This window comes from Ylistrum balloti, unplaced genomic scaffold (genome assembly GCF_031769215.1).
Source record: "Ylistrum balloti isolate Yb309-2 unplaced genomic scaffold, AGI_CSIRO_Ybal_v1 Utg370372, whole genome shotgun sequence".
NCBI lineage: Eukaryota > Metazoa > Mollusca > Bivalvia > Pectinida > Pectinidae > Ylistrum > Ylistrum balloti.
In genome coordinates, this window is record NW_026782261.1 from 346,358 (window position 1) to 359,905 (window position 13,548).

The following is a 13,548-nucleotide window of genomic DNA, read 5'->3' on the forward strand; positions in this document are numbered from 1 at the left end:
ATGACCAGTGTGGAGGGTACGTATAGTACAACCTGTAGAAGTGTGTGAGGTTTCGATGACTACACCGACATCTTTATCAAACAATGACCAGTGTGGGGCGTACTGGTTCTAATGTAAGCAGTGCCCGATATAGTAAGGTATCGGCCAGTTTTTTGGCTTTACTTAAACCTTATATTTACTAAGGTTGAAATAATTCTGAAGAGATGGTAAACAGATTATAAACCAAAACAATACACAACATGGAACAATACATTGTACTTTCTTTTACACTGAAACATCGTTTGCAGATATGGTTGCCTTGTTTCAAAATATTTCAAGGTAATTCCTGTACCTAGAGTGGTGAACTTGGCATTTACGAAGGACCTTCAACATTGCCACAAACACGGTGTCAATGTATTTCAGAAACACGAACCGAGAAAATATTGAATATGTCATACTGACTATCAATCTGTTAAGTGATACTGACTGTGAATCTGTTAAGTGAAACTGACCATGAATCTGTTAAGTAATACTGACCATCACTATGTAAGTGATACTAACCGTGAATATGTTAAGTGATACTGACCATGACTCTATTAAGTGATACTAACCATCAACCTGTTAAGTGATACTGACCATAAATCTGTTAAGTGATACTGACCATCAATCTGTTAAGTGATACTGACTGTGAATATGTTAAGTGATACTGACTGTGAAACTGTTAAGTGATACTGACCGTAAATCTGTTAGGTGATACTGATCATGAATCTGTTAAGTGATACTGACCATGAATCTGTTAGTGATACTGACCATGAATCTGTTAAGTGATACTGATCATGAATCTGTTAGTGATACTGACCATGAATCTGTTAAGTGATACTGACCAACGATCTGGTAAGTGATACTGACCATCAATCTGTTAAGTGATACTGATCATGAATCTGTTAGTGATACTGACTATCAATCTGTTAAGTGATACTGACCAACGATCTGTTAAGTGATACTGACTGTGAATCTGTTAAGTGATACTGACCATGAATCTGCTAAGTGATAGTGCCTGTGAATCTGTTGGTGAGACTGACTGTGAATCTGTTAAGTGATACTGGTTGTGAATCTGTTAAGTGATACTGATCATGAATCTGTTAAATGATACTGACCATGAATCTGTTAAGTGATACTGACCATTAATCTGTTAAGTGATACTGTCCATGAATCTGTTAAGTGATACTGACCATCAATCTGTTAAGTGATACTGACCATCAATCTGTTAAGTGATACTGGCCATGAATCTGTTAAGTGATACTGACTGTGAATATGTTAAGTGATACTGACTGTGAAACTGTTAAGTGATACTGACCGTAAATCTGTTAGTGATACTGACCATGAATCTGTTAAGTGATACTGACCATCAATCTATTAAGTGATATTAATCATCAATCTGTTAAGTGATACTGATTATGAATCTGTTAAGTGATACTGACCATGAATCCTTTAGTGATACTGACTGTGAATCAGTTAAGTGATACTGATTATGAATCTGTTAAGTGATACTGATCATGAATCTGTTAAGTGATACTGACCATCAATCTGTTAAGTGATACTGACCATCAATCTGTTAAGTGATACTGACCATGAATCTGTTAGTGATACTGACTGTGAATCAGTTAAATGATACTGATCATGAATCTGTTAAGTGATACTGACCATCAATCTGTTAAGTGATACTGACCATGAATCTGTTAAGTGATACTGACCATGAATCCTTTAGTGATACTGACTGTGAATCAGTTAAGTGATACTGATCATGAATCTGTTAAGTGATACTGACCATCAATCTGTTAAGTGATACTGACCATCAATCTGTTAAGTGATACTGACCATGAATCTGTTAGTGATACTGACTGTGAATCAGTTAAATGATACTGATCATGAATCTGTTAAGTGATACTGACCATGAATCTGTTAAGTGATACTGACCATGAATCTGTTAGTGATACTGACTGTGAATCTGTTAAGTGATTCTGACCATCAATCTGTTAAGTGATACTGATCATGAATCTGTTAAGTGATACTGACCATTAATCTGTTAAGTGATACTGACCATGAATCCTTTAGTGATACTGACTGTGAATCAGTTAAGTGATACTGATCATGAATCTGTTAAGTGATACTGACCATCAATCTGTTAAGTGATACTGACCATCAATCTGTTAAGAGATACTGACCATGAATCTGTTAGTGATACTGACTGTGAATCTGTTAAGTGATTCTGACCATCAATCTGTTAAGTGATACTGATCATGAATCTGTTAAGTGATACTGACCATTAATCTGTTAAGTGTTACTGACCATGAATCTGTTAGTGATACTGACCAACCTCCCAAGTCTAGGATTAAGTTATATAAAAGTACCAACCTTTCCAGTTTAGGATTAAGTGATATAAAAGTACCAACCTCCCACGTGTAGGATTAAGTGATATAAAAATACCAACCTACCAAGTGTAGGATTAAGTGATATAAAAGTACCAACCTCTCCAGTCTAGGAGTGGTGATATAAATGTACCAATCTCACAAGTGTACGATTAGTGATATAAAAGTACCAACCTCCCAAGTCTAGGATTAAGTGATATAAAAGTACCAACCTCCCAAGTCTAGGATTAAGTGATATAAAAGTACCAACTTCCCAAGTGTCGGATTAGTGATATTAAAGTACCAACCTCCCAGTCTAGGATTAAGTGATATAAAAGTACCAACTTCCCAAGTGTCGGATTAGTGATATTAAAGTACCAACCTCCCAAGTCTAGGATTAAGTGATATAAAAGTACCAACTTCCCAAGTGTCGGATTAGTGATATTAAAGTACCAACTTCCCAAGTAGGATTAAGTGATATAAAAGTACCAAGTCTAGGATTAAGTGATATAAAAGTACCAACCTTCCCAAGTGTAGGATTAAGTGATATTAAAAGTACCAACCTCCCAAGTGTAGGATTAAGTGATATAAAAGTACCAACCTCCCAAGTCTAGGATTAAGTGATATAAAAGTACCAACTTCCCAAGTGTCGGATTAGTGATATTAAAGTACCAACTTCCCAAGTCTAGGATTAAGTGATATAAAAATACCAACCTACCAAGTCTAGGATTAAGTGATATAAAAATACCAACCTCCCAAGTGTAGGATTAAGTGATATAAAAGTACCAACTTCCCAAGTGTCGGATTAGTGATATTAAAGTACCAACCTCCCAAGTCTAGGATTAAGTGATATAAAAGTACCAACTTCCCAAGTGTACGATTAGTGATATTAAAGTACCAACCTCCCACGTGTAGGATTAAGTGATATAAAAGTACCAACTTCCCAAGTCTAGGATTAAGTGACATAAAAGTACCAACCTTCCAAGTAGGATTAGTGGATTCCCAAGTGTAGGATTAGTGATATAAAAGTACCAACTCTCCCAAGATATCTAGGATTAAGTGATATAAAAGTACCAACCTCCCAAGTCTAGGATTAAGTGATATAAACGTACCATCTTCCCAAGTGTAGGATTAGCGATATAAAAGTACCAACCTCCCAAGTCTAGGATTAAGTGATATAAAAGTACCAACCTCCCAAGTCTAGGATTAAGTGATATAAAAGTACCAACTTCCCAAGTGTCGGATTAGTGATATTAAAGTACCAACCTCCCAAGTCTAGGATTAAGTGATATAAAAGTACCAACCTCCCAAGTCTAGGATTAAGTGATATAAAAGTACCAACCTCCCAAGTGTAGGTAGTGATTAAAAGTGATATAAAAGATATACCAACCTTCCCAAGTGTAGGATTAAGTGATATAAAAGTACCAACCTCCCAAGTCTAGGATTAAGTGATATAGGAAAGATATAAAAGTACCAACCTCCCAAGTCTAGGATTAAGTGATATAAAAGTACCAACCTCCCAAGTCTAGGATTAAGTGATATAAACGTACCATCTTCCCAAGTGTAGGATTAGCGATATAAAAGTACCAACCTCCCAAGTCTAGGATTAAGTTATATAAAAGTACCAACCTTTCCAGTTTAGGATTAAGTGATATAAAAGTACCAACCTCCCAAGTGTAGGATTAAGTGATATAAAAGTACCAACCTCGCAAGTCTAGGATTAAGTTATATAAAAGTACCAACCTCCCAAGTGTAGGATTAAGTGATATAAAAGTACCAACCTCCAAGTGTAGGATTAAGTGATATAAAAGTACCAACCTCCCAAGTCCCAAGTGTAGGATTAAGTGATATAAAAGTACCAACCTCCCAAGTGTAGGATTAAGTGATATAAAAGTACCAACCTCCCAAGTGTAGGATTAAGTGATATAAAAGTACCAACCTTCCCAAGTGTAGGATTAGTGATATAAAAGTACCAACCTCCCAACGTGTAGGATTAAGTGATATAAAAGTACCAAGTAGGATTAGTGATATAAAAGTACCAACCTCCCAAGTCTAGGATTAAGTGATATAAAAGTACCAACCTCCCAAGTCTAGGATTAAGTGATATAAAAGTACCAACCTCCCAAGTCTAGGATTAAGTGATATAAAAGTACCAACCTCCCAAGTCTAGGATTAAGTGATATTAAAGTACCAACCTCCCAAGTCTAGGATTAAGTGATATAAACGTACCATCTTCCCAAGTGTAGGATTAGCGATATAAAAGTACCAACCTCCCAAGTCTAGGATTAAGTTATATAAAAGTACCAACCTCCCAGTGTAAAGTACCAACCTCCCAGAGTCTAGGATTAAGTGATATAAAAGTACCAACCTCCCAAGTCTAGGATTAAGTGATATAAACGTACCATCTTCCCAAGTGTAGGATTAGCGATATAAAAGTACCAACCTCCCAAGTCTAGGATAAAGTTATATAAAAGTACCAACCTCCCAAGTCCCAACCTCCCAAGTCTAGGATTAAGTGATATAAAAGTACCAACCTCCCCTCCCTAGGATTAAGTGATATAAAGTCTCCCAAGGATTAAGTGATATAAAAGTACCAACCTCCCAAGTCTAGGATTAAGTGATATAAAAGTACCAACCTCCCAAGTGTAGGATTAAGTGATATAAAAGTACCAACCTCCCAAGTGTAGGATTAAGTGATATAAAAGTACCAACCTCCCAAGTCTAGGATTAAGTGATATAAAAGTACCAACTTCCCAAGTGTCGGATTAGTGATATTAAAGTACCAACCTCCCAAGTCTAGGATTAAGTGATATAAAAGTACCAACTTCCCAAGTGTCGGATTAGTGATATTAAAGTACCAACCTCCCAAGTCTAGGATTAAGTGATATAAAAGTACCAACCTCCCAAGTGTAGGATTAAGTGATATAAAAGTACCAACCTCCCAAGTGTAGGATTAAGTGATATAAAAGTACCAACCTCACAAGTGTAGGATTAAGTGATATAAAAGTACCAACCTCCCAAGTCTAGGATTAAGTGATATAAAAGTACCAACCTCCCAAGTGTAGTGGATTAAGTGATATAAAAGTACCAACCTCCCAAGTCTAGGATTAAGTGATATAAAAGTACCAACCTCCCAAGTAGTGATCTAGGATTAAGTGATATTAAAGTACCAACCTCCCAAGTCTAGGATTAGTGATATTAAAGTACCAACCTCCCAAGTCTAGGATTAAGTGATATTAAAGTACCAACCTCCCAAGTCTAGGATTAAGTGATATAAAAGTACCATATTCCCAAGTGTAGGATTAGCGATATAAAAGTACCAACCTCCCAAGTCTAGGATTAAGTTATATAAAAGTACCAACCAAGTGTAGGATTAGTGATATTACCAACCTCCCAAGTGTAGGATTAAGTGATATAAAAGTACCAACCTCCCAAGTCTAGGATTAAGTGATATAAAAGTACCATATTCCCAAGTGTAGGATTAGCGATATAAAAGTACCAACCTCCCAAGTGTAGGATTAGGATTAAGTGATATAAAAGTACCAACCTCCCAAGTCTAGGATTAAGTGATATAAAAGTACCAACCTCCCAAGTCTAGGATTAAGTGATATAAAAGTACCAACCTCCCAAGTCTAGGATTAAGTGATATAAAAGTACCAACCTCCCAAGTGTGTAGGATTAAGTGATATAAAAGTACCAACCTCCCAAGTGTAGGATTAAGTGATATAAAAGTACCAACCTCCCAAGTGTAGGATTAAGTGATATAAAAGTACCAACCTCCCAAGTCTAGGATTAAGTGATAAAAAGTACCAACCTCCCAAGTGTAAAAGTACCAACTTCCCAAGTGTAGGATTAAGTGATATAAAAGTACCAACCTCCCAAGTGATTAGTGGATTCCCAAGTGTAGGATTAAGTGATATAAAAGTACCAACCTCCCAAGTCTAGGATTAAGTGATATAAAAGTACCAACCTCCCAAGTCTAGGAGTAATTGATATAAAAGTACCAACTTCCCAAGTGTAGGATTAGTGATATAAAAGTACCAACCTCCCAAGTAGGATTAGTGATTCCCAAGTGAGTGATATAAAAGTACCAACCTCCCAAGTGATTAGGATTAAGTGATATAAAAGTACCAACCTCCCAAGTGTAGGATTAAGTGATATAAAAGTACCAACCTCCCAAGTGTAGGATTAAGTGATATAAAAGTACCAAGTGTAGGATTAAGTGATATAAAAGTACCTCCCAAGTCTAGGATTAAGTGATATCAATGTACCAATCTCACAAGTGTACGATTAGTGATATAAAAGTACCAACCTCCCAAGTCTAGGATTAGTGATACTAAAGTACCAACCTCCCAAGTCTAGGATTAAGTGATATAAAAGTACCAACCTCCCAAGTCTAGGGTTAAGTGATATAAAAGTACCAACCTCCCCTAGGATTAAGTGATATAAAAGTACCAACCTCCCAAGTGTAGGATTAAGTGATATAAAATTAGGATTAGTGATATAAAAGTACCAACCTCCCAAGTCTAGGATTAAGTGATATAAAAGTACCAACCTCCCAAGTCTAGGATTAAGTGATATAAAAGTACCAACCTCCCAACCTCCCAAGTGTAGGATTAAGTGATATAAAAGTACCAACTTCCCAAGTGTCGGATTAGTGATATAAAAGTACCAACCTCCCAAGTCTAGGATTAAGTGATATAAAAGTACCAACCTCCCAAGTCTAGGATTAAGTGATATAAAAGTACCAATGTCTCATGTTTAGAATTAAGTGTTATAAAGTACCAACCTCCCAAGTGTAGGATTAACTGATCTAAAAGCACCAACCTCCCAAGTCTAGGATTAAGTGATATAAAAGTACCAACCTCCCAAGTCTAGGATTAAGTGATATAAAAGTACCAACTTCCCAAGTGTCGGATTAGTGATATAAAAGTACCAACCTCCCAAGTGATATAAAAGTACCAACCTCCCAAGTCTAGGATTAAGTGATATAAAAGTACCAACCTCCCAAGTCTAGGATTAAGATATGATAGGATTTAGTGATATTAAAGTACCAACCTCCCACGTGTAGGATTAAGTGATATAAAAGTACCAACTTCCCAAGTGTACGATTAGTGATATTAAAGTACCAACTTCCCAAGTGTCGGATTAGTGATATAAAAGTACCAACTTCCCAAGTGTCGGATTAGTGATATTAAAGTACCAACCTCCCAAGTCTAGGATTAAGTGATATAAAAGTACCAACCTCCCAAGTCTAGGATTAAGTGATATAAAAGTACCAACCTTCCATGTGTAGGATTAAGTGATATAAAAGTACCAACCTCCCAAGTCTAGGATTAAGTGATATAATAGTTCCAAACTCCCCATTCTTGGATTTAGTGATATAAAAGTACTAACCTCCCAAGTCTAGGATTAAGTGATATAAAAGTACCAACCTCCCAAGTCTAGGATTAAGTGATATAAAAGTACCAACTTCCCAAGTGTCGGATTAGTGATATAAAAGTACCAACCTCCCAAGTCTAGGATTAAGTGATATAAAAGTACCAACCTCCCAAGTCTAGGATTAAGTGATATAAAAGTACCAACTTCCCAAGTGTCGGATTAAGTGTGTTTAGGATTAAGTGATATTAAAGTACCAACCTCCCAAGTCTAGGATTAAGTGATATAAAAGTACCAACATCCCAAATGTAGGATTAAGTGATGTAAAACTACCAACTTCACATGTTTAGGATTAAGTGTTATAAAAGTACAAAACTCCCAATTGTAGGATTGGTGATATAAAAGTACCAACCTCACAAATGTAGGATTAAGTGATATACAAGTACCAATCTTCCTTGTGTAGGATTAGTGATATTAAAGTACCAGCCTCTCCAGTGTAGGATTAAGTGATACAAAAGTACTAACCTAGGATTAGTGATATAAAAGTACCAACCTCCCAAGTGTAAGTGGATTAGATAGTGATATAAAAGAAGTCTAGGATTAAGTGATATAAAAATACCAACCTACCAAGTCTAGGATTAAGTGATATAAAAGTACCATCTTCCCAAGTGTAGGATTAGCGATATAAAAGTACCAACCTCCCAAGTGTAGGATTAGTGATATAAAAGTACCAACCTCCCTAGGATTAAGTGATATAAAAGTCCCAAGTAGGATTAAGTGATATAAAAGTACCAACCTCCCAAGTCTAGGATTAAGTGATATAAAAGTACCAACCTCCCAAGTCTAGGATTAAGTGATATTAAAGTACCAACCTCCCAAGTCTAGGATTAGTGATATTAAAGTACCAACCTCCCAAGTCTAGGATTAAGTGATATAAAAGTACCAACCTCCCAAGTCTAGGATTAAGTGATATAAAAGTACCAACCTCCCAAGTCTAGGATTAAGTGATATAAAAGTACCAACTTCCCAAGTGTAGGATTAGGATTAAGTGATATAAAAGTACCAACGTCCCAAGTGTCGGATTAGTTATAATAAAGTACCAACCTCCCAAGTCTAGGATTAAGGGATATAAAAGTAACAACCTTCCAAGTGTAGGATTAAGTGATATAAAAGTACCAACCTCCCAAGTAGGATTAAGTGATATAAAAGTACCAACCTCCCAAGTCTAGGATTAAGTGATATAAAAGTACCAACCTTCCATGTGTAGGATTAAGTAGGATTAAGTGATATAAAAGTACCAACTTCCCAAGTGTACGATTAGTGATATTAAAGTACCAACCTCCCACGTGTAGGATTAAGTGATATAAAAATACCAACTTCCCAAGTGTCGGATTAGTGATATTAAAGTACCAACCTCCCAAGTCTAGGATTAAGTGATATAAAAGTACCAACCTCCCAGTGTGATTAGTGATTATTAAAGTGAGTGATATAAAAAAGTACCAACCTCCCAAGTGTAGGATTAAGTGATATAAAAGTACCAACCTCCCAAGTGTAGGATTAAGTGATATAAAAGTGAGTGATATAAAAGTACCAACCTCCCAAGTGTGATTAGTGATTAAGTGATATAAAAGTCAAGTGTAGGATTAGTGATATTAAAAGTACCAACCTCCCAAGTGTAGGATTAAGTGATATAAAAGTACCAACCTCCCAAGTCTAGGATTAAGTGATATAAAAGTACCAACCTTCCAAGTCTAGGATTAAGTGATATAAAAGTACCAACCTCCCAAGTGTAGGAAGTGTAGGATTAAGTGATATGATAAAAGTACCAACCTCCCTAGGATTAAGTGATATAAAAGTACCAACCTCCCAAGTCTAGGATTAAGTGATATAAAAGTACCAACCTCCCAAGTCTAGGATTAAGTGATATAAAAGTACCAACATCCCAAGTGTAGGATTAGTGATATAAAAGTACCAACCTCCCAAGTAGGATTAAGTGATATAAAAGTACCAACCTCCCAAGTGTAGGATTAAGTGATATAAAAGTACCAACCTTCCCAAGTGTAGGATTAGTGATATTAAAAGTACCAACCTCCCAAGTCTAGGATTAAGTGATATAAAAGTACCAACCAACTAGGATTAAGTGATATAAAAGTACCAACCTCCCAAGTCTAGGATTAAGTGATATAAAAGTACCAACCTCCCAAGTCTAGGATTAAGTGATATAAAAGTACCAACCTCCCAAGGTAAGTGATAGGATTACCTCCCAAGTAGGATTAAGTGATATAAAAGTACCAACCTCCCAAGTCTAGGATTAAGTGATCCCAAGTCTAGGATTAAGTGATAAGTACCAACCTCCCAAGTCTAGGATTAAATATTAACCATCAATCTGTTAAGTGATACTGTCCATAAATCTGTTAAGTGATACTGATCATGAAACTGTTAAGTGATACTGACCATGAATCTTTAGTGATACTGACTGTGAATCAGTTAAGTGATACTTAAATCTGTTAAGTGATACTGACCATGAATCTGTTAAGTGATACTGACCATGAATCTGTTAAGTGATACTGACCTGAATCTGTTAATCTGTTGAAAGTGATACTGACATGAATCTGTTAGGTGATACTGACCATGAATCTGTTAAGTGATTCTGACTATCAATCTGTTAAGTGATACTGACCATGAATCTGTTAAGTGATACTGACCATCAATCTGTTAAGTGATACTGTCCATGAATCTGTTAAGTGATACTGACCATCAATCTGATTGAATCTGTTAAGTGTGATACTGACATGAATCATGAATCTGTTAAGTGATACTGACCATGAATCTGTTAAATCTGAATCTGTTAAGTGATACTGACTGTGAATCTGTTAAGTGATACTGACCATGAATCTGTTAAGTGATACTGACCAATCTGTTAAGTGATACTGACCATGAATCTGTTAAGTGATACTGACCATGAATCTGTTAAGTGATACTGACATGAATCAGTGAATCTGTTAAGTGATACTGACCATGAATCTGTTAAGTGATACTGACCATGAATCTGTTAAGTGATACTGACCATGAATCTGTTAAGTGATACTGACCATGAATCTGTTAAGTGATACTGACCATGAATCTGTTAAGTGATACTGACCATGAATCTGTTAAGTGATACTGACCATGAATCTGTTAAGTGATACTGACATGAATCTGTTAAGTGATACTGACCATGAATCTGTTAAGTGATACTGACATGAATCCTGATGAATCTGTTAAGTGATACTGACATGAATCTGTTAAGTGATACTGATCTGTTAAGTGATACATGAATCTGTTAAGTGATACTGATGTTAAGTGATACTGACCATGAATCTGTTAAGTGATACTGAAATCTGTTAAGTGATATGACCATGAATCTGTTAAGTGATATACTGAATCTGTTAAGTGATATGAATCTGTTAAGTGATACTGAATCTGTTAAGTGATACTGACCATACTGATACTGACCATGAATCTGTTAAGTGATATGACTGACCCTGAATCTGTTAAGTGATACTGAATCTGTTAAGTGATACTGACCATGAATCTGTTAAGTGATACTGAATCTGTTAAGTGATACTGACCATGAATCTGTTAAGTGATACACTGATCTGTTAAGTGATACTGACCATCAATCTGTTAAGTGATACTGACCCTGAATCTGTTAAGTAATATTCACCATCAATCGGTTAAATGATACTGACCATGAATCTATTAAGTGATACTGACCATGAATCTGTTAGTGATACTGACCCTGAATCTGTTAGGTGATACTGATCATGAATCTGTTAGTGATACTGACTGTGAATCTGTTAAGTGATTCTGACCATCAATCTATTAAGTGATATTAACCATCAATCTGTTAAGTGATACTGACTGTGAATCTGTTACGTGATACTGACTATCAATCTGTTAAGTGATACTGACCATGAATTTGTTCAGTGATACTGACCATGAATCTGTTAATTGATTCTGACTATCAATCTGTTAAGTGATACTGACCATGAATCTGTTAAGTGATACTGACCATGAATCTGCTAAGTGATAGTGACTGTGAATCTGTTGGTGAGACTGACTGTGAATCTGTTAAGTGATACTGATTGTGAATCTGTTAAGTGATACTGACCATCAATCTGTTAGTGATACTGACCATAAATCTATTAAGTGATACTGACCATCAATCTATTAAGTGATATTAACCATCAATCTGTTAAGTGATACTGTCCATAAATCTATTAAGTGATACTGATCATGAAACTGTTAAGTGATACTGACCATGAATCCTTTAGTGATACTGACTGTGAATCAGTTAAGTGATACTGACCATAAATCTGTTAAGTGATACTGACCCTGAATCTGTTAGGTGATACTGATCATGAATCTGTTAGTGAGAATCTGTTAGGTGATACTGATCATGAATCTGTTAGTGATACTGACTGTGAATCTGTTAAGTGATTCTGACCATCAATCTGTTAAGTGATACTGATCATGAATCTGTTAAGTGATACTGACCCTGAATCTGTTGAGTCATACTGACCATCAATCTGTTAAGTGATACTGACCATGAATCTGTTAGTGATACTGACCATCAATCTGTTAAATGATACTGACCATCAATCTGTTAAGTGATACTCACCATGAATCTATTAAGTGATACTGACCATGAATCTGTTAGTGATACTGACCATGAATCTGTTAATTGATACTGACCCTGAATCTGTTAAGTGATACTGACTCTGAATCTGTTAAGTGATACTGACTATGAATCTTTTAAGTGATACTAACTGTGATGCTGTTAAGTGATACTGACCTGTTAAGTGATACTGACTGTGAATCTGTTAAGTGATACTGACCAACGATCTGTTAAGTGATACTGACTGTGAATCTGTTAAGTGATACTGACCATGAATCTGCTAAGTGATAGTGACTGTGAATCTGTTGGTGAGACTGACTGTGAATCTGTTAAGTGATACTGATTGTGAATCTGTTAAGTGATACTGACCATGAATCCGTTAAATGATACTGACCATGAATCTGTTGAGTGATACTGACCATTAATCTGTTAAGTGATACTGTCCATGAATCTGTTAAGTGATACTGACTGTGAATCTATTAAGTGATACTGACTGTGAATATGTTAAGTGATACAGACTGTGAAACTGTTAAGTGATACTGACCGTAAATCTGTTAGTGATACTGACCATAAATCTGTTAAGTGATACTGACCATCAATCTATTAAGTGATATTAACCATCAATCTGTTAAGTGATACTGTCCATAAATCTATTAAGTGATACTGATCATGAAACTGTTAAGTGATACTGACCATGAATCCTTTAGTGATACTGACTGTGAATCAGTTAAGTGATACTGACCATAAATCTGTTAAGTGATACTGACTGTGAATCAGTTAAGTGATACTGACCCTGAATCTGTTAGGTGATACTGATCATGAATCTGTTAGTGATACTGACTGTGAATCTGTTAAGTGATTCTGACCATTAATCTGTTAAGTGTTACTGACCATGAATCTGTTAGTGATACTGACCATCAATCTGTTAAGTGATACTGACCATCAATCTGTTAAGTGATACTGACCCTGAATCTGTTAAGTAATATTCACCATCAATCGGTTAAATGATACTCACCATGAATCTATTAAGTGATACTGACCATGAATCTGTTAATTGATACTGACCCTGAATCTGTTAAGTGATACTGACTCTGAATCTGTTAAGTGATACTGACTATGAAT